At 36.7% G+C, this 26,771-nt stretch overlaps 1 protein-coding gene across 16 annotated transcripts in view; it reads left to right on the forward strand.

The window, feature by feature from the left end:
* adgrb2 (adhesion G protein-coupled receptor B2) overlaps positions 1–26,771 on the forward strand; it is a 1,085,043-nt gene that overhangs the window by 339,615 nt on the left and 718,657 nt on the right. For all 16 annotated transcript variants that reach the window (XM_061882474.1, XM_061882487.1, XM_061882489.1 and 13 more), the window contains one exon: positions 611–672. The gene's annotated coding sequence lies outside the window, so the exon portion shown is untranslated. The remainder of the gene's footprint in view (positions 1–610; positions 673–26,771) is intronic.

Consider the following 26,771-nt stretch of genomic DNA (forward strand, 5'->3'; position numbering starts at 1 on the left):
TATTGCAAAACAACAAAAAGGGTATAAAACATGACAAATAGACCTGAAGTTGATTAAAAAAAATAATGACAATAATTGACTTGTTAAAAAAATATATATATATATATATATATATGTGTGTGTGTATGTGTGTTTATGTATGTTTGTATCTGTGTGTGTATATGTATATATATGTGTGTATGTATGTGTATGTATATATATATATATATATGTATATATATATATATATATATATATATATATATGACTGAGACCTCAAACTTGAGAAAGGTTAAATAATATATTGGGTTGCAGCATAAACAATATGAAAATGGCCCCTGCATGTTCTATAATTTTCATTCTTCTGTGGAAAAAGTTAGTACACCCCTGCTTTCAATTGAAGTGTTAATTGAGCCAAGGACCACTAATGAGTCTGATCCAGGACAAAGACCGCATGACGAGTTTTTGACTGACCTTTAAAACACGTCTTTGTCCCTCGCGTACTTGTTGACTTCTTGCCAGATGAAATAAAAATACCAAGCATGCCGCTAGCACATGTTTTAAAGACAAACAATCGATGTAGTCGTAAACACGATTCGGTGTCTTCATACCACTTTTTTCTGACTTCCAGGCCGGGGAAACGAGGCGGGGTCCCTGACGGAGCAGCACCACCACGGGGGGGAGGCACGCCAGGTAAAAATTTTGGCTTTTTTGTGTTTGGATTGTACGTGAACAGCTGACTTAAATGGAGGCAAATGAGGAGTGTATGGCACACTCGCTACCTGTATCGACCGTGCACTGATATTCTGCTGGGGGTTCTGTCACAAATATTTTTTTTAGTTTAGTCTTTATTACAAGGGAGAATTCACAGAAACATTAAGCTCAAAGACGGATATGTCCTGTACCAGATTATAGTTAAAAAGCTAATTTCCATCTGCAGTCCCTGGCTACCTAAATTAAAGAGATACGCAAATCATGCTGTAAAATGATGACAATAAAATCAAACTATAGAATGTAATCAAATTAAGAAAAGTCATAAAATGTCCCTTCATGGACACAAACTTAATATACAATACAACCACACCTCTCCTATACATCATCACACACAGACAATACATGCTCTTGTCCACAGTTGTCATAATTTATAAAAACAACCATGATTTTAACAGACACACATCACAATTTACAACATTTATCTCATTGATATATATATAATAAACATCAAGTTCATGTTTCAAACATTGTGCCCACCTTATTGACCATGTGAGCAGCTTTGCTTGCTCCAAAGACACTTTTTAACTTCAATTGTGAATACAAAGTCATCTGTTGGACTTTTCAGGTTTGTTTGCTTAAGTGGCGCTGGTGCATCGTTATTTATGATTCGATGGGCCATTCGTATTGATGCCAATCTTTGAATGTTCGCTGAATTGAACAATCTATATTTTTGGAGAACTGAACAGTGATGGTGGTGCTGTGGTTTTCGGTCAAGAATTTTAAGCGATTGTTGGTGCAAAGTTTCCAATGGCCTAGGTGTCATTTTGCTTGCCTGCGACCAACATGTTATATAATGAAGACAACACATAATGTAAGTGTCTATATTAGCCTACTATCAAAATGACTTTAAAAGGCGTATATAAGTGTTATAATGAAGGCGACACATGATGTAAGTCTCTATACCATTTATATTAGCCTACCATCAAAATTACTTTAAAAGTCCCGTTTACGTGTTATAATGAAGACAACACATGATGTGTCTAAATTAGCCTACTATCAAAATGACTTCAAAAGTTTCATATAAGTGTTATAATGAAGACAACACATGATGTAAGTGTCTATATTAGCTATTTTAGACTGCTACCAACATTACTTTAAAAATCTTATATGAGTGTTATAATGAAGACAACACATGATGTAAGTGTCTATACTAGCCTACTATCAAAATGACTTTAAAAGTCTTATATAAGTGTTAAAATAAAGACAACACACGATGTGTCTATTAGCCTACTGTCAAAATGACTTTAAAAGTCTCAGTTAAGTTTTATAATAAAGACAACCCTTGATGTAAGTGTACATATTAGACTACCATCAAAATGACTTTAAAAGTCTTTTATAAGTGGTATAATGAAGAAAACACATGATGTGTCTATACTAGCCTACTATCAAAATGACTTTAAAAGTCTTATATAAGTGTTAAAATTAAGACAACACATGATGTGTCTTAGCCTACTGTCAAAATGACTTTAAAAATCTTAGATTAGTGTTATAATGAAGACAACACTTGATGTGTCTATATTAGCCTATTATCAAAATCACTTCAAAAGTCTTATATAAGTGTTATAATGAAGACAACACATGATGTGTCTATATTAGCTATTTTAGACTGCTACCAACATTACTTTAAAATTCGTATATAAGTGTTATAATGAAGACAACACATGATGTAAGTGTCTGTACTAGCCTACTATCAAAATGACTTTAAAAGTCCTATATAAGTGCTAAAATAAAGACAACACATGATGTGTCTATTAGCCTACTATCAAAATGACTTTAAAAGTCTCAGTTAAGTGTTATAATAAAGACAACCCTTGATGTAAGTGTCTATATTAGACTACTATCAAAATTACCTTAAAAGTCTTATATAAGTGGTATAATGAAGACAACACATGATTTAAGTGTCTATATTAGCTATTTTAGACTACTATCAAAACTACTTTAAAAGTCGTATATACGTGTTATAATAAAGACAACACATGATGTAAGTGTCTATACTAGCCTACTATCAAGATGACTTTAAAAGTCTTATATAAGTGTTAAAATAAAGACATCACTTGATGTGTCTTTATTAGCCTACTATCAAAATGACTTCAAAAGTCTTATATAAGTGTTATAATGAAGACAACACTTGATGTAAGTGTCTATATTAGCTATTTTAGACTACTATCAAAACTACTTTAAAAGTCTTATATAAGTGTTATAATGAAGACAACATATGATGTAAGTGTCTATATTAGCTATATTAGCCTACCATCAGAATGACTTTAAAAGTCGTATAAAAGTGTTATAATAAAGACAGCACATGATGTAAGTGTCTATAATAGCCTACTATAAAAATGACTTGAAAAGTTTTATATAAGTGTTATAATGATGACAACACATGATGTAAGTCTCTATATTAGCCTACTATCAAAATGACTTAAAAAGTCTTCTATAAGTGTTACAATGCCATAAAAGGGCATTCTAAAAACTTAATTCTAGCCTGATTCCGCCTTCCCTTGACCACTTTTGACGTGTGTTTGGGGTCATCATCCTGTTGGAACACCCAACTGCACCCAAGACCCAACATCCGGGGCTGATGATTTTAAATTGCCTTGTAGAATTTGGAGCTAATCCTCCTTTTTGATACAATAATAAAACAAGGAGACATAATAATTACATTAAAATAAGATTGAGATGCCTCTAGTGTTAATGAATTCTTGAGACATTTGAACGTTTTTATGTTGCATTTAAGACTCTGGCACATCTGTTTGATAGTTGTTGTTTTTTTAAGCCAAGTGTTGGGTCTGAAATGACACCCAGGTAATTATATTCACTAACATTTTGTATTATTTCCGTATGAACCATTATATTTGACATTTTGTATTTGTTTACAAATTACATTGTTGCCGTTTTCTTCATGTTTAATGTGAGGCAAAAGTCATGTAGCCATCTTGCCATCTTCTCCATGGCTGCTGTAGGTTTTCTGGCAACCTTTTCAGTGTCGGTTCCCGACGTATTAATAACCGTGTCATCTGCATACATCCTTTTGTTTTGGTAAGATGCCTAAATCTTGACAACTTCCGTGTCATCAGTGTGATGTTATGGTGTGTTGTACTTTTTTAGGTTTATTAATCCAGCAATGTGTAATTCTAGTAGGGCTGCTTATCATTTGTGTCATGTAGAAGCCGTTTCTAATATCCTTATGTTTCTTTCTATGTGACTTATTTAACTTATTTAATATTTTCTTATTTATTTTGTTTTATTTCCTTTCCATCAATCAATCAACGTGTATTGATATAAAACTGTTATTTAACAAAATTGTCATTACTCAAATATTAATACTGAATCAAAATCAATGTTGTCAATCATTGACCGCTTTAAGGCTCTAATTACCTCAAATCAAATTGTCTTGCAAATTTGGTGGTTTGCCATATTAAAGAAGTGTTTTATTACGAAAAGGGCGAAAAACAAACACATGAAATGTAATTAAAACTTACAAACGACGGATAAATCTGAAATTGATCTGGAGACTAAAGTGTTGAAAATTGGAAGAAAAAAAAAGTATAAAATATGACTTACTTTTAACACTTATGTGTGGGTCCATTTTGGATACCTAAGCATTGTTGTGCTGCATACATACAGTGGGGCAAAAAAGTATTTAGTCAGCCACCGATTGTGCAAGTTCTCCCACTTAAAATGATGACAGAGGTCTGTAATTTTCATCATAGGTACACTTCAACTGTGAGAGACAGAATGTGAAAAAACAGGAATTCACATTGTAGGAATTTTAAAGAATTTATTTGTAAATTATGGTGGAAAATAAGTATTTGGTCAACCATTCAAAGCTCTCACTGATGGAAGGAGGTTTTGGCTCAAAATCTCACGATACATGGCCCCATTCATTCTTTCCTTAACACGGATCAATCGTCCTGTCGCCTTAGCAGAAAAACTGCCCCAAAGCACCCCCATGCTTCACAGTAGGTATGGTGTTCTTGGGATGCAACTCAGTATTCTTCTTCCTCCAAACACGACGATTTGAGATTGTACCAAAAAGTTATATTTTGGTTTCATCTGACCACATGACATTCTCCCAATCCTCTGCTGTATCATCCATGTATCCATTTTGGTATAAACTCAACTTGTCGTGTTTGGAGGAAGAAGAATACTGAGTTGCATCCCAAGAACACCATACCTACTGTGAAGCATGGGGGTGGAAACATCATGCTTTGGGGCTGTGTTTTTGCTAAGGGGACAGGACGATTGATCCGTGTTAAGGAAATAATGAATTTGGCCATGTTTCGTGAGATTTTGAGCCAAAACCTCCTTCCCTGGGTGAGAGCTTTGAATGGTTGACCAAATACTTATTTTCCACCATCATTTACAAATAAATTATTTAAAATTCCTACAATGTGAATTCCTGGATTTTTTTTCACATTCTGTCTCTCACCGGTAAAATGTACCTATGATGAAAATTACAGACCTCTGTCATCATTTTAAGTGGGAGAACTTGCACAATCGGTGGCTCACTAAATACTTTTTTGGCCCATGTATATATATATATATGTGTGTGTGTGTGTGTATATATATATATATATATATATATATATACGTATAAAATGTCAATTTAGGCTTTATTTCAATTATTAGTAAGTACTAAAAACAAAACCATGGATACAAGTAAGATACCTGCTACACAGAAGTCATGTAGCAGGTAAAACTCACACTTTATTTAAGATAAAAACACAAACGGTCGCAAATTGTTACCAAATACAGTCATTTTACTTGCATTAGTTGACGTCACAGGGGCAGTCTTAACTTCGCTAATATTTGGCATCAATCCAAGCAACTATGTGCGTGTTTACCTATATTCCTGTTTATGCATCTAAATGTTACATAGTTACATGTTACGTAGCTATATGATGTGTAGCTACATGTTATGTATCTGCATGTCACGTATCTACATGCGATGTATCTACATGTCTACGTTTCTATATGTCTATGTATCTACATGTCTACGTATCTACATGTTACATAGCTACATGTATGTATCTACGTGTCACATATCTGCATTTCATGTATCTACATGAGACGTATCTACATGTGACATATCTACATGTCTAAGTATCTACAGGTCTAAGTATCTTCATGTTACGTAACTACATGTTGCGTAGCTACATGTTACGTAGCTACCTGTCACATATGTACATGTTATATAGCTACATGTTACGTAGCAACATGTCACATATCTGCATGTGACGTATCTACATGTGACATATCTACATGTCTATGTATCTACATAGCTACATGTTACGTAGCTACATGTTACATATCTACATGTCTACGTAGCTACATGTTATGAATCTACATGTTATGTACCTACATGTCACATAGCTACATGTCACATATCTACATGTCACGTAGCTACATGTTTTATGTCTACGTATCTACATCTTACGTAGCTACATGTGACATCTACGTGTTACGGACCTACATGTTACGTATCTACATGTTACTTATCTACATGTTACATATCTTCATGTTACGTAGCTACATGTTACTTATCTACATGTTACATATCTTCATGTTACGTAGCTACTTGTTAAATAGCTACATGTTACGTAGCTACATGTTATTTATCTACATGTTACGCAGCTACATGTTATGTAGCTACATGTTACTTATCTACATGTTACATATCTTCATGTTACGTAGCTACATGTTACATGCAGTAGCTACATGTTACTTATCTACATGTTACTTATCTTCATGTTACTTATCTTCATGTTACGTAGCTACATGTTAAATAGCTACATGTTACGTAGCTACATGTTATGTATCTACATGTTACGTAGCTACATGTTGCTTATCTACATGTTACGTATCTACATGTTACGTATCTACATGTCACGTAGCTACATGTCACGTATCTCCTTGTGCAAGGCAGGGTAACTGGTTAACGTATGAGAGTAAGCGTGTGTGTGTTTGTGAGAATGACAACGTGTAGTCTGAGTGATGTCAGCGAGTGAGTGGGTGAGCAAAGAGAGAGAGGAGCGCTCGCGCACTGCTCAGTAAAGTGATGAATGGGTCCGGTTGTGTCCTGCAAAACGAATAACAAATCAACCAGATTGTCACAAACCTGCGGCCTCAAATTCTAACTTTAGCAGACCCATTGTAGGGCAACGTGAAGGGTTTCAACCCGACCAAACATTGAAAATGAAGGGAACGTCTGCCCTGTGCTCCTCTACTACGGTCTGCACCACAGCAGGACAGGTGTAAAGTGTATACATAAATACATGAATACAGAGAGAGAGATAACTGCGGTTTGGCCCTCAATGGAAACGAGTGATACCACTGCCATGAAGGTTGACAATATCACTCTCCGTGCGACATAATCGTCACTAAAATGTTCAGTCTCCTTTTTCTTGTGTGATGCTGCCACCAATGAGTTGCCTGACTCCACATTCACCAACATAATCATCATCCTCAGTTATGTCTACTATTATCGTTTTTATAATGACCAGAGGGTTGAGTCATCCCCCATTTTAAATGTAAAGTGATGCTAATCTTGCCAAGAACCATTTAGCAGAAAGAGGAAAAGTAGTTGGTGAATAGGACCACAGGAGCTGTCGTGAGCACGTAGGAGTGTGAGTACACGGGTAGGAGTACGGTACCAAAACTAGACGGATTGGGGTGATTTTTATTTAGCATTTTATACACTTTCTTGTGGTGTGGCTGTTTTTTTTTGTTTTTTTGGATTTGCTGTCTTTTTTGTCGGAGTTTAGAGACTAATCCAACTTGATGCTAGCCCATTTTGATAAGAAAGACTGATACAGGCTGCAGGGGAGGCGATGGGTGACGTCATGATATCCCCCTAAGTGCAAAATGCAAAATCAGTGAAGATAACAATTCGTAAATAAGAAAATAATACAATGATTTGCAAATCCTTTTTCAACACATATTCAATTGAATGGACTGCAAAGACAAGATATTTTTAATGTTCAAACTGAGGAACTTCATTTTTTTTGCTTAAAAATCATTAACAGAAATTTGGCACCGGGGCTTTTTTACCCTTGCTTACCAAAGGCATGCGGTAAATTTAGTCATGTACTAATTAATTTAAAACCTCTTCTCACTACGGCACTTACCAAAGGCATGCGCTAAATTTAGGTCTGCGCTTATAAATTTGAGTGTGATGTAAGGATACCATCATGAAAAGCACATTTAATAAAAAAAACATTATCTAGCATAAAAAAATGCTGATGGCCTTAAAACGCCACAACACTCAGTCACCGTATGTAAGTACCCAAAATAAAGACTCAACATAAATATGAATTCAATCGGATCAGAAACATTGGAGGAAACAGGATTAAAACCCGATGCTAACCGCCCATAGAAAATACATGGGTACGGCTAGTAGTTACTATTACCAAACAAGTTCACTTACCAACTCGGCTTAATATCTCAACATTGTGGCAACTCGACTCTGATGGTCGGCACCTATAAGTTTACAATTAGTTGTAAAATGTTGGACTGTTGTTTTTACGATATGCAGGCAACGACAAGTTTAAAACATACCAGCTTCAGATGTCCCCAGGCTTAGCCACCGCACCTGGCAACCATCTTGGAACGCTGGATATTATAGAGCGCGATAGGCTGCAGCGGGTCACGTGAGCGCCTGTGTTATGCTTGCGAGATTAAACATGGAAACGATGCAGGTACTATGAGGGGATGCTAGAGAGGAAATATGGCTTACTTCCCACCCCTGTTACACACTCGTGACGTGACGAGTTTGACCCGGCGGTAAATCGAGGCATGCGCTAATTATTTTGCTAAACAACTTTGACCCGGCAGTAATTCTAAGCATGCGCTAATTATTTTGCAAAACGAGTTTGAGCCGGCGGTAAAACGAGGCATGCGGATATTATATACCCGGCAGCAATTCAAGGAAATACGGTATACAGTGGGGCAAAAAAGTATTTAGTCAGCCACCGATTGTGCAAGTTCTCCCACTTAAAATGATGAAAGAGGTCTGTAAATTTCATCATAGGTACACTTCAACTGTGAGAGACAGAATGTGAAAAAAAAAATCCAGAAATTCACATTGCAGGAATTTTAAAGAATTTATTTGTAAATTATAGTGGAAAATAAGTATTTGGTCAACCATTCGAAGCTCTCACTGATGGAAGGGGGTTTTGAAACCAGGAAAAGAATTGTAGACCTGCACCAGACTGGGAAGAGTGAATCTACAATAGGCAAGCAGTTTGGTGTGAAAAAATCAACTGTGGGAGCAATTATCAGAAAATGGAAGTCATACAAGACCATTGATTATCTCCCTCGATCTTGGGCTCCACGCAAGATCTCATCCCGTGGGGTCAAAATGATCATGAAAACGGTGAGAAAAAATCTCAGAACCACACGGGGAGATCCGGTGAATGACCTGCAGAGAGCTGGGACCAAAGTAACAAAGGTTACCATCAGTAACCCACTACGCCGACAGCGAATCAAATCCTGCAGTGCAAGACGTGTCCCCCTGCTTAAGCCAGTGCATGTCCAGGCTCGTCTGAAGTTTGCCAGAGAACACCAAAATAGAAGTTTTTGGTATAAACTCAACTCGTCATGTTTGGAGGAAAAAGAATACTGAGTTTCATCCCAAGAACACCATACCTACTGTGAAGCATGGGGGTGGGAACGTCATGCTTTGGGGCTGTTTTTCTGCTAAGGGGACAGGACGATTGATCCGTGTTAAGGAAAGAATGAATGGGGTCATGTATCGTGAGATTTTGAGCCAAAACCTCCTTCCATCAGTGAGAGCTTTGAATGGTTGACCAAATACTTATTTTCCACCATCATTTACAAATAAATTATTTAAAATTCCTACAATGTGAATTCCTGGATTTTTTTTTTCACATTCTGTCTCTCACAGTTGAAGTGTACCTATGAAGAAAATTACAGACCTCTATCATCATTTTAAGTGGGAGAACTTGCACAAAATAATTTTTTGCCCGACTGTATATAGTTTACATGCAGTTGGCTTTCGGCCCTCGACCAAATTTTTTTAGCCCAATGCAGCCCCTTAGTCGAAAAGTTTGAACATCCATCCATCCATTTTCTACCGCTTATTCCCTCTGGGATGGCGGGGGGTGCTGGTGCCTATCTCAGTTACAATCGGGCCCTGGTCTAAATGGTCAAACTCTGGATGTGCAGATGTATCTCAAGGTTCTTGTTCAACTCACGAGAGAAAGCGGAAACATTTTTGAGTCGCCTAAGCTTGCAGAAATCGGTGGAAAAGAGCGCAGAGCAGCAGCAGCAGTGCTGGCATGCGAGAGTAAAGGGCAGCAGGGCGGCGGATGCAAAGAGAAGGTGGCAGCCGAGCGAGAGGGCACCAAAGAATGGATCGGGGAGCCGGAAGGCAGTTTTGTACCCAGCAGCACCATCATAATTGTCACATTTGATCAGGGAGGAACCCTCCTTAGCTTCATGGACCACTGCTTTTTACAAAGCTCCCACCCCACGCTCACACAAATAAATTAGACCCCGTGCGCACAGAACTGCACTGCAAAAACTGAAATCTAAGTAATATAAAATATCTCAAATAAGGGGTGATATTTGCTTATTTTCTGTCTGGTAAGATAATTCTTCTCACTGAGCAGATTTGATGTTAGAGTCTTTTACTTGTTTTAAAGGTTTCGCTCCTAAATGATCTCAGTAAGATATTACAGCTTGTTTCCGACATTTTATGACCTATTTTGAGTAAAATATGCTTGGAACTATTTTTGTCCAAGTGTCCAAAACACACCCAGCAATGGTGCACAGGAAGGCGGGGAAGAAGAAGGGGAAAAGGCGGCCAAAATGTTTAAAAGTCCCAATTGTGTCCAAAATACCTCCAGTTCCAGTCCCACGAGTCCCGCCGCCGGCCACACTAATCCCGGGATACGAAAAATGTCCAAAACGCACCCAGCAAAGTCCCACGGGAAGTAAGGGGGGAAAATGAGAAAAGTCGGCAAAAGTCCCCCAAAATTTTCAAAATACCTACCCAGGTTCGAGTCCCAACCGGGTTCGAGTTTGAGTTTGAGTGCACACTCGAACCCGGGTGGGACTTTTGAACATTTCCCTGACTTTTCTCACTTTTCTCCCCACCTTCCCGTGGGACTTTGCTGGGCGTGTTTTGGACATTATGGGCATCCCGGCCGGTGGCGGAACTTGTGGGACTCCAACCTGTGTAGGTATTTTGAAAATTTTTGGGACTTATGCTGACTTTTCCAACTTTCATCACCCCTCCCCATGGGACTCGGCTGGGTGTGTTATGGACATTTTGGGCATCCCGGGACTTGTGCAACAATACATAAGATTTTATGTTACAGTGTTTTACTTGTTTTAAGTGTTTAGGTCCTAAATGATCCCAGTAAGATATTACAGCTTGTAGCTGAGATTTGATGACCTATATTGAGTAAAACATGCTTGAAACGAAAATATCAAATGTTGCAAAGCTGTGTCATCAACACTCACAAGTATAAAACTACTTTTTAAAGTAAGAATTTCTTATTTCAAGAATGTAAAACTAAATCATGACTTTGACACAATTGTTTCTCATATTAAAACAGATGACAGCCAAATAGACTTTGCCGTTTTATTTTCAATGAAACAATAGAAAATACGTACTCGTATAGTAGTACACTTGTTATTAGTGAGAATATACTTATTTTAAGATATTTTTGGGTTCATTGAAGTTAGCTAATTTTCTTGTTCTATTGGCAGATAATTTTGCTTAGTTCAAGTAAAATACCCCTCATTTTTGTATTTTTTTTTCTTTTTTTTGCACACTGACTTTTTGCAGTGTGTAGGTCGGCTTCGCCTCAACGGTAGTCCGGAGTTTTACTGATGAGCATTTTCATGTAGCAACCCAGCCCGTACTCGCGCCGCTCTTCCTTCAGCGTCCGTACAGGAGGAACCCCCGCGGCTACGGCAGATGTCTGCTAATCAGGTCAAGGGGCCCCTGACTTGTGCGGATGCACCGCGGTGTACGTGCAGCATGGACTATGAGGAGACTTGACCCAGCTGCCTCCTCAAGCATGCAGGTCAGATGGAACTCTGCATTGTATGAATGAACAATCTTTCCCAGTGCACGTTTTTTTTTTTTCTCTTCAAGCAGTGCTCTTTCGTGAGGAGGCAACTTTTTTTTTTGGTGCCTAAAAATAATCTTCACGCCGACCCCTCTGAGCCTTCCTGGTTGTAACAGATAGCAGCATTTACACCAAAGTGCTATAAGTGCTGCAATTATGCTGGCTTTGTCAAGTCTATTACGGCTGGACTGGACTTTGTTGGCGTCATAAGTAAGATTGGTTAAGAGCTCACTGGCGCTGCTGTAACTTACGGCGTTTTCCAGGCGAACGAGCACACCGGTATGTGAGTCGCATCCACTAAATAAAAAAAAATAATAATAATAAAATGTTTTAGATATATTAGACCAGGGATGTCAAACTCAAATACAGAGTGGGCCAAAATGTAAAACTGAACAAAGCCGCGGGCCAAGGTTGAACAAATTACCTTTTAATAGGGCCCCAAACTAGTTTTGCATTGAATATTGAACAAGCGAGACTTATATAACTTTATAAGGACATGCAAAATCGAGTTTCAAATAAGACTAATAATTTAAAAATAGCAATGGCATATCAAATCAAATTTAAATAGAAATTGAATGCCTCTTTTCTATTTGCAGCCTTCTCAGGTATATATCAAAATAAACTTTTCCCACAGGCAAATAATACATTTTTATATTGTAGCGTCCAGGAAGAGGTAGTGCTGCAAGGGATTCTGTGCATTTGTCCTGTTGTGTTTATGTTGTGTTACAGCAAGATGTTCTCCCGAAATTTGCTTGTCATTCTCGTTTGGTGTTGGTTCACAGTGTGGCGCGTATTTGTAACAGTCTTAAAGTTGTTTATACGGCCACCCTCAGTGTGACCTGTATGGCTGTTGACCAAGTCTGCATTGCATTACCGTGTGTGTGTGTGTGTGTGTGTGTGTGTGTGTGTAAAAGCCACATATATCATGTCACTAGGCCGGCACGCTGTTTCTACGTAGGAAAAGCGGACGTGACGAAAGCTTTTAGAGGACGCTTGGTGCAGTGCCTTTAAGGCACGCCCCCAATATTGTTGTCCAGGTGAGAATCAATTTGTGAGAATGGTTGCCCCCTGTGATTTTCGTGAGGGGCACTGAAATTTGGGAGTCTCCTTGGAAAATCGGGGGGGGGGATAGCAAGTATGAGTATTAGCAGTGAATGCGGCGTTACAGCGACACCGCCGCTGTATAATACCGGCGGGCCAGCTCTAATGTTAATTTAATATTGCCTCAAGGGCCAAATGAAAATACACGGTGGGCCAAATTTGGCCCTCGGGCCAGAGTTTGACACCCATGTATTAGACCGTAAACCCTAGGTGTAAACGTTTTGGAATGAGGTATTTACACAGAAATATTCTCTAATTGTTTCCTGTAACCCGGCAGTAAAACGGCTGATCCAACAAAACAGAAGTCGTCTTCATGGACCCACTAGCTGGGCAAGCTCACTCTCCGATCAGCTAAAAAGACTCAAAAACCCCACGGTGACATTTTGGTGAATTCACTGAGGAATTTGTGAAACTGAAACGATACAAAAACGATACTATCACAGAAATGTCGTCGAAGCATGTCATTTCAACTCTGTATTTCTGTTGTAGAATTTCGGTGGGTATAATGACCACATTTCAACCGTCAAATCAATATCAGAACCCAACATTGATTAAACGTCGTCAAAAAGCATGTTGTTTTAACGTTGTATTTGTCCATCCATCCACTTTCTACCGCCTGTCCCTTATGGAGTGTTGTAGAATATTAGTTGGAAAAATCCGAGTCAGAACCCAACATTGATCAAACGTTATCAAATAGCATGTTGTTTCAACGCTGTATTTGTGTTGTAGAATATCGGTTAGAAAAATGACCAAAATTAAATTGTTAAATCAGTGTCAGAACCCAACATTGATCACAAATCGTTAAAAGCATGTTGTTTCAACGTTGTATTTGTGTTGTGCAATATTTGTGGGGAAAATGACCACATTTCAACGGTCAAATCAATATCAGAACCCAACATTGATTAAATGTCGTCAAACAGCGTGTTGTTTTAACGTTGTATTTGTCCATCCATACATTTCCTACCGCTTGTTCTTTATGGAGTGTTTTAGAATATTGATTAGGAAAATGACCTAAATTCAATTGTTAAATCAGTGTCAGAACCCAACATTGATTAAACATCGTTGAAAGCATGTTGTTTCAACGTTGTATTTGTGTTGTACAGTAATTATGTGGGAAAAATTACCACATTTCAACAATCAAATCAATATCAGAACCCAACATGGATTAAATGTCGTCAAAAAGCGTGTTGTTTTAACGTTGTTTTTGTCCATCCATCCATTTCTACCGCTTGTCCCTTATGGGGTGTTGTAGAATATTGGTTGGGAAAATGACTAAAATTCAATGGCCAAGTCAGAGTCAGAACCCAACATTGATCAAACGTTATCAAATAGCATGTTGTTTCAACGCTGTATTTGTGTTGTAGAATATCGGTTAGGAAAATGACCTAAATTCAATTGTTAAATCAGTGTCAGAACCCAACATTGATTAAACATTCTTAAAAGCATGTTGATTCAACGTTGTATTTGTGCTGTAGAATATTGGTGGGGAAAATGACCACATTTCAACAGTCAAATCAATGTCAGAACCCAACATTGATTAAACGTCGTCAAAAAGCGTGTTGTTTTAACGTTGTATTTGTCCATCCATCCATTTTCTACCGCTTGTCCCTTATGGGGTGTTGAAGAATATTGGTTGGGAAAATGACCAAAATTCAATGGTTAAATCAGTGTCAGAACCCAACATTGAGTAAACGTTGTCAAAAAGCATATTGTTTCAACATTGTATTTGTGTTGAAGACAATTGGTTGCGAATATGACCACATTTCAATGGTCAAATCAATGTCGGAACCCAGCATTGATTAAATGTCTTCAAAGAGCATGTTTTTTCAACGTTGTATTTGTGTTGTAGGATATTGGTTAGGGAAATGACCAAAACTCAATGATTTAATCAGAGTCAGAAATCAACATTGAGTAAATGTCGTCAAAAAGCATGTTTTAAAGTTGTATGTGTTGTAGAAATATTGATTGGGGAAAAGACCACATTTCAACGGTCAAATCAATGTCGGAACCCAACATTGATTAAATGTTGTCAAAAAGCATGTTTTTAAGTTGTATTTGTGTTGCAGAATATTGGTTAGGAAAATGACCAAATTCAATGGTTAAATCAGTGTCAGAACCCAACATTGAGTAAACGTTGTCAAAAGCATGTTGTTTCAACATTGTATTTGTGTTGAAGACAATTGGTTGCGAATATGACCACATTTCAATGGTCAAATCAATGTCAGAACCCAGCATTGATTAAATGTCTTCAAAGAGCATGTTTTTTCAACGTTGTATTTGTGTTGTAGGATATTGGTTAGGGAAATGACCAAAACTCAATGATTTAATCAGAGTCAGAAATCAACATTGAGTAAATGTCGTCAAAAAGCATGTTTTAAAGTTGTATGTGTTGTAGAAATATTGATTGGGGAAAAGACCACATTTCAACGGTCAAATCAATGTCAGAACCCAACATTGATTAAATGTTGTCAAAAAGCATGTTGTTTTTAAGTTGTATTTGTGTTGCAGAATATTGGTTAGGAAAATGACCAAAACTCAAGGGTTTAATCAGAGTCAGAAATCAAGATTGATTAAACGTTGTCAGAAAGCATGTTGTTTAAACGTTGTTTGTGTTAGAGCATATTGGTTGGAAAAATGACCACATTTCAATGGTCAAATCAATGTCAGAACCCAAAATCGATTAAATGTTGTCAAAGGGCATGTTGTTTCTAAGTTGTATTTGTGTTGTAGAATATTGGTTGGGAAAATGACCACATTTCAACAGTCAAATCAATGTCAGAAACCAATATTGATTAAGCGTCGTCAAAAAGCATGTTGTGTTAACGTTGTATTTGTCCTTCCATCTATTTGCTACCGTTTGTCCCTTATGGGGTTTTGTGGAATAATGTTTGGGAAAATGACCAAAATTCAATGGCCAAATCAGAGTCAAAACCCAACATTGATTAAACTATTATAAATTATATATATTGGTTAAATTATTATATTTTTTCATGGCCAGAAAGTACTTCAATGTCTTTAAAATACTTTTGTCAAATTTTCGAGGATCTCTCCATGGTGCTGAACGATTCCCTAGCCCATGGGTCGGGAACATTTTCGGCTAAGAGAGACATGAAAGCCAAATATTTTCAAATGTATTTCAATGAGAGCCTGATTTTATTTTTTTACACTGAATACAACTAAATGCGTGCATTTTTAAGTAACGTCAACATTTTTTAAGTATAATAACTTTCATATTTTTTTTATATTTTTATTTTGAAGCTAACCAATAATAAATAGAATACTTCTTACCATTAATGCGCCTTTTTGAACAAATGCGTTAGAAAACGAATGGATGGATTAAAATGCAGGAGAATGTTTTGTATTTTGAACATTATTTTTAACTCCGATTACCAGTGGAAATATTAATTTCTTATCGTGTTAAGCAATGTCAGCTAAGATTAATCTTAGAGCCAGATGCATCCATCAAAAGAGCCACATCTGGCTCTAGAGCCATAGGTTCCCTATCCCTGGCCAAGCCATTCCTCGTCATTTCCAAATGTCGTGCAATTATGTGACCGTATGAACCCGCAACCCCGAAAGGGACAAGCGGTAGAAAATGGGTGTGTTCACTGTGTTTTCTAAATTATTATATTTTTTCATGGCCAGAAAGTACTTTAACCTTCAATGTCTTTAAAAAAAAGAAATGTTTCCAAGTTTTGAGGAGCTGTCCGTGGTGCTGAACGATTGCAGAGCCATTCCACGTCATTTCCAAATGTCATGCAAATATGTTACCCTAGCAACCCCGAAAGGGACAAGCGGTAGAAAATGGGTGTGTTGACTTTGTTTTCTATTTTTTTTTTTAATTCATTTAGACTTATCTTCAAAAAAAGTCATATTGCAAAATACTACACCGGCTATAACCAAAGATAATATCCAACTTGCTTACTTATGTTTAATTATGCCTAAAAATAGTAACATCTCCAGAATTAAATCATGTATTTTTGGATTGTTGTTTTTTTTTTTTACAAAAAAACATGTTTTACTATAAAAATAACTAAAAAAAAACAAGATACAATATTAAAGCAAAAAATATACTATATTTTTGAAGTTATTGATATAAACATATTTCAACTTGAATTCAAAGCAATCGATATTATGTACTTTAACATTTAACATATGTTCAAAAAAAGTCATATTGCAAAATACCTCACTGGCTATAACCAAAGATGATATTAAACATGCTTACTTATGTTTAATTATGCCTAAAAATAGGAACATCTCCAGTATTAAATAATGTATTTTTGGTTTTTTTTTTTTTTTTTACATATAATCAGGCTAAAAAAAATGTGTTACTATAAAAATTACTAGAAAAAACAAGATACAATATTAAAGCAAAAAATACACTGTATTTTTCAAGTTATTGATAGAAACATAATTCAACTTGAATTCAAAACAATCGATATTATGTACTTTAACATTTATACATATGTTCAAAAAAAGTCATATTGCAAAATACTACACTGGCTATAACCAAAGATAATATTAAACATGCTTACTTTTGTTTAATTTTAACTAAAAATAGTAACATCTCCAGAATTAAATCATGTATATTTTGGTTGTTGCTTTTTTTTTTTACAAAAAATCAGGCAAAAAAAAAACATTTGTTACTATAAAATAACTAAAAAAAACAAGATTGAATATTAAGGCAAAACATATACTACATTTTGGGCAGAAAGTACTTCAACCTTCAATGTCTTTAAAAAAGAGAAATTTTTCAAAGTTCTGAGGAGCTCTCCGTGGTGCTGAGCAATTCCTGAGCCATTTCACGTCATTTCCAAATGTCGTGCAAATATTTGACCGTATCAACCCGCAACCCCGAAAGGGACAAGCGGTAGAAAATTGGTGTGTTCACTGTGTTTTCTAAATTATTATATCTTTTCATGGCCAGAAAGTATCTTTAATGTCTTTAAGAAAACGAAATGTTTCCAAGTTTTGAGGAGCTCTCCGTGGTGCTGAAGGATTGCAGAGCCATACTACGTCATTTCCAAACGTCGTGCAAATATGTGACCCTAGCAACCCGCAACCCCGAAAGGGACAAACGGTAGAAAATGGGTGTGTTAACTGTTTTCTATTTTTTTTATTCATGGGCAGAAAGTACTTTAACTTTCAATGTCTCTAAAAAAAGAAATGGTGCTGAAAGTCTCCCGAGCCATTCCACGTCATTTCCAAATGTCATGCAAATATGTGACGGTGTCAACCCGCAACCCCAAAAGGGACAAGCGGTAGAAAATTGGTGTGGTCACTGTGTTTTCTGAATATTTCTTTTTTCATGGCCAGAAAGTACTTTAACCTTCAATGTCTTTAAAAAGTGACATTTTTCAAAGTTTTGAGGAACTCTCCGTGGTGCTGAACGATTGCAGAGCCATTCCACGTCATTTCCAAATGTCGTGCAAAATATGTGACCGTATCAACCCGCAACCCCGAAAGGGACAACCAGTAGAAAATGGGTGTTGTCACTGTGTTTTCTAAATTATTATATTTTTTCATGGCCAGAAAGTACTTCAACCTTCAGTGTCTTTTTTAAAAAAAGGCATTTTTCAAAGTTTTGAGGAGCGCTCTGTGGTGCTGAACGATTGCAGAGCCATTCCACGTCATTTCCAAATGTCGTGCAAATACGTGGCCCTAGCAACCCGCAACCCCGAAAGTGACAAGCGGTAGAAAATGGGTGTGTTCACTGTGTTTTCTATTTTTTTTTATTTTTTTTTTTATTCATTTAGACATATGTTCAAAAAACGTCATATTGCAAAATACTACACTGGCTATAACCAAAGATAATATCCGACTTGCTTACTTATGTTTAATAATGCCTAAAAATAGTAACATCTCCAGAATTAAAGCATGTATTTTTGGATTGTTGTTTTTTTTTTTACAAAAAATCAGGCTAAAAAAACATGTTTTACTATAAAAATAACTAAAAAAAACAAGATACAATATTAAAGCAAAAAATATACTATATTTTTCAAGTTATTGATATAAACATATTTCAACTTGAATTCAAAACAATCGAGATTATGTACTTTAACATTTAACATATGTTCAAAAAGTCATATTGCAAAATACTACACTGGCTATAACCAAAGATAATATCAAACATGCTTACTTATGTTTAATTTTAACTAAAAATAGGAACATCTCCAGTAGTAAATCATGTATTTTTTTTTTTTTTTTTTTACAAAAAAACAGGCTAAAAAAAATGTTTTGCTCTAAAAATTACTAGAAAAAACAAGATACAATATTAAAGCAAACAATATGCTGTATTTTTCAAGTTATTGATAGAAACATAATTCAACTTGAAATCAAAACAATCGACATTATATACTTTAACATTTAGACATATATTCAGAAAAAGTCATATTGCAAAATACTACACTGGCTATAACCAAAGATAATATCAAACATGCTTACTTATGTTTAATTTTAACTAAAAAAAAAGTAACATCTCCAGAATTAAATCATGTATTTTTTGGTTGTTTTTTTTTTTTTTTACAAAAAATCAGTCAAAAAAAACATTTGTTTGCTATGAAAATAACTAAAAAAAACAAGATTCAATATTAAAACAAAAAATATACTATATTTTGGGCAGAAAGTACTTCAACCTTCAATGTCTTTAAAAAAAAAAAAAAAAAAAAATTCAAAGTTTTGAGGAGCTCTCCTGAGCCATTCCACGTCATTTCCAAATGTCGTGCAAATATGTGACCGTATCAACCCGCAACCCCGAAAGGGACAAGCGGTAGAAAATGGGTGTGTTCACTGTGTTTTCTAAATTATTATATCTTTTCATGGCCGGAAAGTATCTTTAATGTCTTTAAAAAAACGAAATATTTCCAAGTTTTGAGGAGCTCTCCCTGGTGCTGAACGATTGCAGAGCCATACTACGTCATTTCCAAATGTCGTGCAAATATGTGACCCTAGCAACCTGCAACCCCAAAAGGGACAAACGGTAGAAAATGGGTGTGTTCACTGTTTTCTATTTTTTTATTTTTTTTATTCATGGGCAGAAAGTACTTTAATTTTCAATGTCTCTAAAAAAAGAAATTTTTCAAAGTTTCGAAAAGCTCTCCGTGGTGCTAAAAGTATCCCGAGCCATTCCACGTCATTTCCAAATGTCATGCAAATATGTGACCGTGTCAACTCGCAACCCCAAAAGGGACAAGCGGTAGAAAATTGGTGTGGTCACTGTGTTTTCTGAATATTTATTTTTTCATGGGCAGAAAGTACTTTAACTTTCAATCTCTTTAAAAAATTGCATTTTTCAAAGTTTTGAGGAGCTCTCCGTGCTGCTGAACGATTGCAGAGTCATTCCATGTCATTTCCAAATGTCGTGCAAATATGTGACCGTATCAACCTGCAAACCCGAAAGGGATGAGCGGTAGAAAATGGGTCTGTTGACTGTGTTTTTTAAATCATTATATTTTTTCATGGCCAGAAAGTACTTGAACCTTCAGTGTCTTTTTTAAAAAAAAGGCATTTTTCAAAGTTTTGAGGATCTCTCTGTGGTGCTGAACGATTGCAGAGCCATACCACGTCATTTCCAAATGTCTTGCAAATATGTGACCCTAGCAACCCGCAACCCCGAAAAGGACAAGCGGTAAAAAATAGGTGTGTTCACCGTGTTTTCTATTATTTATTTTTTTTATTCATAGGCAGAAAGTACTTTAACCTTCAATGTCTTTAAAAAAAAAAGAAATGTTTTCAAAGTTACGAAAAGCTCTCCGTGGTGCTTAAAGTCTCCCGAGCCATTCCTCGTCATTTCCAAATGTCATGCAAATATGTGACCGTATCAACCCGCAACCCCGAAAGGGACAAGCGGTAGAAAATTGGTGTTTTCACTGTGTTTTCAGATTTTTTTTTTTCTTGCCCGGAAAGTACTTTAATCTTCAGGGTCTTTTTTTAAAAAAAAGGCATTTTTCAATGTTTTGAGGAGCTCTCCGTGGTGCTGAATGATTGCAGAGCCATTCCACGTCATTTCCAAATGTCGTGCAAATATGTGACCCTAGCAACCCGCAACCCCGAAAGGGACAAGCAGTAGAAAATGGGTGTGTTCACTGTGTTTTAATTATTTTCAATTTTTTTTTATTATGGGCAGAAAGTACTTTAACCTTCAATGTCTTTAAAAAAGGACATTTTTCAAAGTTTTGAGGAGCTCTCCGTGGTGCTGACCGATTCCCTAGCCCATCCATCCATTTCCTACCGCTTATTCCCTTTTGGGGTCGCGGGGGGTGCTGGCGCCTATCTCAGCTACAATCGGGCGGAAGGCGGGGTACACCGTGGACAAGTTGCCACCTCATCGCAGGGCCAACACAAATAGACGGACAACATTCACACACTAGGGCCAATTTAGTGTTGCCAGTCAACCTATCCCCAGGTGCATGTCTTTGGAAGTGGGAGGAAGCCGGAGTACCCGGAGGGAACCCACACATTCACAGGAAGAACATTAGCCATTCCACGTCATTTCCATATGTCGTGCAAATATGTGACCTTATCAACCTACAACCTCGAAAGGGACAAGCGGTAGAAAATGGGTGTGTTCACTGTGTTTTCTAAATGATTATATTTTTTCATGGCCAGAAAGTAATTTAACCTTCAATGTCTTTAAAAAAAAAAGAAATGTTTCCAAGTTTTGAGCTCTCCGTGGTGCTGAACGATTGCAGAGCCATTCCACGTCATTTCCAAATATCGTGCAAATACGTGACCCTAGCAACCCGCAACCCCGAAAGTGACAAGCGGTAGAAAATGGGTGTGTTAACTGTGTTTTCTATTTATTTATTTATTTTTTTATTCATTTAGACATATGTTCAAAAAACGTCATATTGCAAAATACTACACTGGCTATAACCAAAGATAATATCCAACTTGCTTACTTATGTTTAATTATGCCTAAAAATAGTAACATCTCCAGAATTAAATCATGTATTTTTGGATTGTTGTTTTTTTTTTTACAAAAAATCAGGCTAAAAAAACATGTTTTACTATAAAAATAACAAAAAAAAACAAGATACAATATTAAAGCAAAAAATATACTATATTTTTCAAGTTATTGATATGAACATATTTCAACTTGAATTCAAAACAATCGAGATTATGTACTTTAACATTTAACATATGTTCAGAAAAAGTCATATTGCAAAATACTACACTGTCTATAACCAAAGATAATAATAAACATGTTTACTTATGTTTAATTATGCCTAAAAATAGGAACATTTCCAGTATTAAATCATGTATTTTTGGGGATTTTTTTTTTACAAAAAATCAGGCTAAAAAAAAATGTTTTACTGTAAAAATTACTAGAAAAAACAAGATACAATATTAAATAAAAAAATATACTGTATTTTTCAAGTTATTGATAGAACCATAATTCAACTTGAATTCAAAACAATCGATATTATGTACTTTAACATTTATACATATGTTCAAAAAAAGTTATATTGCAAAATACTACACTGGCTATAACCAAAGATAATATCAATCATGCTTACTTATGTTTAATTTTAACTAAAAATAGTAACATCTCCAGAATTAAATCATGTATATTTTGGTTGTTGTTTTTTTTTTTACAAAAAATCAGGCAAAAAAAAAAAAACATGTGTTACTATAAAATAACTAAAAAAAACAAGATTCAATATTAAGGCAAAAAATATACTACATTTTGGGCAGAAAGTACTTCAACCTTCAATGTCTTTAAAAAAAATAAATTTTTCCAAGTTTTGAGGAGCTCTCCGTGGTGCTGAACGATTGCAGAGCCATTCCACGTCATTTCCAAATGTCGTGCAAATATGTGACCGTATCAACCCGCAACCCCGAAAGGGACAAGCGGTAGAAAATGGGTGTTTCTCTGTGTTTTCTAAATTATTATATATTTTCATGGCCAGAAAGTATCTTTAATGTCTTTAAAAAAACGAAATGTTTCCAAGTTTTGAGGAGCTCTCCCTGGTGCTGAACGATTGCAGAGCCATACTACGTCATTTCCAAACGTCCTGCAAATATGTGACTCTAGCAACCTGCAACCCCGAAAGGGACAAACGGTAGAAAATGGGTGTGTTCACTGTTTTCTATTTTTTTTTTTTTTTATTCAATATTAAGGCAAAAAATATACTACATTTTGGGCAGAAAGTACTTTAACCTTCAATGTCTTTAAAAAGGGACCTTTTTAAAAGTTTTGAGGAGCTCTCCGTGGTGCTGAACGATTGCAGAGCCATTCCACGTCATTTCCAAATGTCGTGCAAATATGTGACCGTATCAACCCGCAACCCCGAAAGGGACAAGCAGTAGAAAATGGGTGTTGTCACTGTATTTTCTAAATTATTATATTTTTTCATGGCCAGAAAGTACTTTAACATTCAATGCCTTAAAAAAAAGAAATGTTTCTAAGTTTTGAGGAGCTCTCCGTGGCACTGAACGATTGCAGAGCCATTCCACGTCATTTCCAAATGCCGTGCAAATATGTGACCCTAGCAACCCGCAACCCCAAAAGGGACAAGCGGTAGAAAATTTGGGTGTTCACTGAGTTTTCTGAATTTTTTTTTTTTTCCATGGGCAGAAAGTACTTTAACTTTCAAACTCTTTAAAAAATGGCATTTTTCAAAGATTTGAGGAGCTCTCCGTGCTGCTGAACGATTGCAGAGTCATTCCACGTCATTTCCAAATGTCGTGCAAATATGTGACCGTATCAACCCGCAAACCCAAAAGGGACGAGCGGTAGAAAATGGGTCCGTTGACTGTGTTTTCTAAATTATATTTTTTCATGGCCAGAAAGTACTTCAACCTTCAGTGTCTTTTTAAAAAAAAAGGAATTTTTCAAAGTTTTGAGGAGCTCTCTGTGGTGCTGAACAATTTCAGAGCCATTCCACGTCATTTCCAAATGTCGTGCAAATATGTGACCCCAGCAACCCGCAACCCCGAAAGGGACAAGCGGTAGAAAATAGCTGTGTTCACTGTGTTTTCTCTTTTTTTTTTTTTATTCATAGGCAGAAAGTACTTTAACCTTCAATGTCTTTAAAAAAAAGACATTTTTTCAAAGTTTCGAAAAGCTCTCCGTGGTGCTGAAAGTCTCCCGAGCCATTCCACGTCATTTCCAAATGTCGTGCAAATATGTGACCGTATCAACCCGCAACCCCGAAAGGGACAAGCGGTAGAAAATTGGTGTTTTCACTGTGTTTTCTGATTTTTTTTTTTTTTCATGCCCAGAAAGTACTTTAACTTTCAGGGTCGTTTACAAAAAAAAGGCATTTTTCAAAGGTTCGATGAGCTCTCCGTGATGCTGAACGATTCCCGAGCCATTCCACGTCATTTCCAAATGTCGTGTAAATATGTGACCTTATCAACCCGCAACCCCGAAAGGGACAAGCGGTAGAAAATGGGTGTGTTGACTTTGTTTTCTGATTTTTTTTTTCCATGCCCAGAAAGTACTTTAACCTTCAGGGTCTTTTACAAAAAAAAGGCATTTTTCAATGGTTTGAGGAGCTCTCCGTGGTGCTGACCGGTTCCCTAGCCATCCCACCTCATTTCCAAATGTCGTGCAAATATGTGACCTTATCAACCCACAACCTCGAAAGGGACAAGCGGTAGAAAATTGGTGAGTTCACTGTGTTTTCTAAATTATTATATTTTTTCATGGCCAGAAAGTACTTTAACCTTCAATGTCTTCAAAAAAAAGAAATGTTTCCAAGTTTCAAGGAGCTCTCCGTGGTGCTGAACGAAAACAGAGCCATACCACGTCATTTCCAAATGTCGTGCAAATATGTGACCATATCAACCCGCAACCCCGAAAGGGACAAGCGGTAGAAAATGGGTGTGTTCACTGTGTTTTAATTTCTTTCATTTTTTTTTATTCATGGGCAGAAAGTACTTTAACCTTCAATGTCTTTAAAATACATTTTTCAAAGTTTTGAGGAGCTATCCGTGGTGCTGAACGATTCCCAAGCCATTCCACGTCATTTCCAAATGTCGTGCAAATATGTGACCGTATCAACCCGCAACCCCAAAAGGGACAAGCGGTAGAAAATTGGTGTGTTCACCGTGTTTTCTGAACATTTTTTTTCATGGCCAGAAAGTACTTTAACCTTCAATGTCTTTAAAAGACATTTTTCAAAGTTTTGAGGAGCTCTCCGTGGTGCTGAACGATTGCAGAGCCATTCCACGTCATTTCCAAATGTCGTGCAAATATGTGCCGTATCAACATGTCTGTTTATCGAGAAATGTGTGGCTGATAAATGTGGCTTCAGACTGCGCGGGTGGAACTTTTACAGTCCTGACAATGTGATTATTCTGTCTCTGTCAACGGGGGCTGTTCGGGGGGTTAATGAAAAATGTCACTTTCTGGTGACGCTGTTATTCCGAGGCGGCGTTTACTCTTGACGAGTTGATGTATGGGGATGCGAGGATGTCACTTTTGAAGGATGTTTTCCGACGCCGCGGCTGATATTTGGCACGAGGATGAAGATAAATGTGGGAGCATTACAATATGTACACTGGCGGGAATAAATCGAGTTGTATTTTAAAGGTGAATTATTCAAACAAACAGACCTGAGGTTTAAAAAAAAAAAAAAAGGACATTTTGTGAGGTGCTCACCCTCTGCAGTACAACAGTGGGTATATGGAGGATGAACATAATCTGATTATGCACTCATGCGGATGAGCAATTCCTAAATTGTTCATCTTGAAAATGGGGGACGCCCGATATGCTGCAAGGTGCACTCAAATCTATTTTCATGGACTACCTGTGAGAAAAATAGCAAAACTCCTTCGCAGTTGCAGGGCGAAAGTCGCTCGGCGATACGGAAGACGAAATGTGACGATTTGGCGCACTTTGGAAAATTTTCAGTGATCCGTCGTAGTATTTTGACCCTTCGGCTCGGCGAAAAGGGGAACACCGCTTGGCTTGGAATCCGGGTCACGGCACCATTGTGTTTTCTCGCATTGAACACAGGTCGCCGAGCGTGCTGAGTACCGAGCTAAAGGTTTTGCTTTTAAGTTGCCAGGGAGTGCGGTTGACTTACCACCGTGCACATGACCCGTCCAGTTGGGACGTATCAATATGTTATGACATCAGTCCTTTTATCGACCTTATAAGTCATATTTCACCTCTGCTGGTTGAAGCCAAGAAGTGCACATTCTCACTTTTGCTAACATTTTTCCAAGGTTTCAAGGTTTGCAAATCATTTTCAACTTATATTCAATTGAATTGACTGCAAAGACAAGATATTGAATGTTCACACTGAGAAACCTATGTATTTATTTTTTTTTGCAAATAATCATTAATTTAGAATTTAATGGCAGCAATACATTGCAAAAAAATTGAGAGGGGGGCATTTTTTACCACTGTGTTACATGGCCTTTCCTTTTAACAAAATCATTAAACAATTGGGAAGTAAGGAGACCAATTTTTGACGCTTTTCAGGTGGAATTATTTCCCATTCTTGCTTGATGTACAGCTTAAGTTGTTCAACCGTCTGGGCTCTCCGTTGTGGTATTTTAGGCTTCATATTGCACCACACATTTTCAGTGGGAGACAGGCAGGCCAGTCTAGTACCTGCACTATTTTACTATGAAGTCACACTCTTGTAACACGTGGTTTGGCTTCGTCTTGCTGAAAAAGGCAGGGGCGTCCAATCCAATCAAATCCACTTTATTTATATAGCACATTTAAACAACAATAACGTTTCCAAAGTGCTGCACAGCCATATTAAAAACAATATTATGCTCCACCAATGACTGAATAAAACAAAAAATGAATAAAAATAAAACCAATAAAAACAATATAAAAACAAATATGAT

Source organism: Nerophis ophidion, linkage group LG21 (genome assembly GCF_033978795.1).
Source record: "Nerophis ophidion isolate RoL-2023_Sa linkage group LG21, RoL_Noph_v1.0, whole genome shotgun sequence".
NCBI classification, from domain to species: domain Eukaryota; kingdom Metazoa; phylum Chordata; class Actinopteri; order Syngnathiformes; family Syngnathidae; genus Nerophis; species Nerophis ophidion.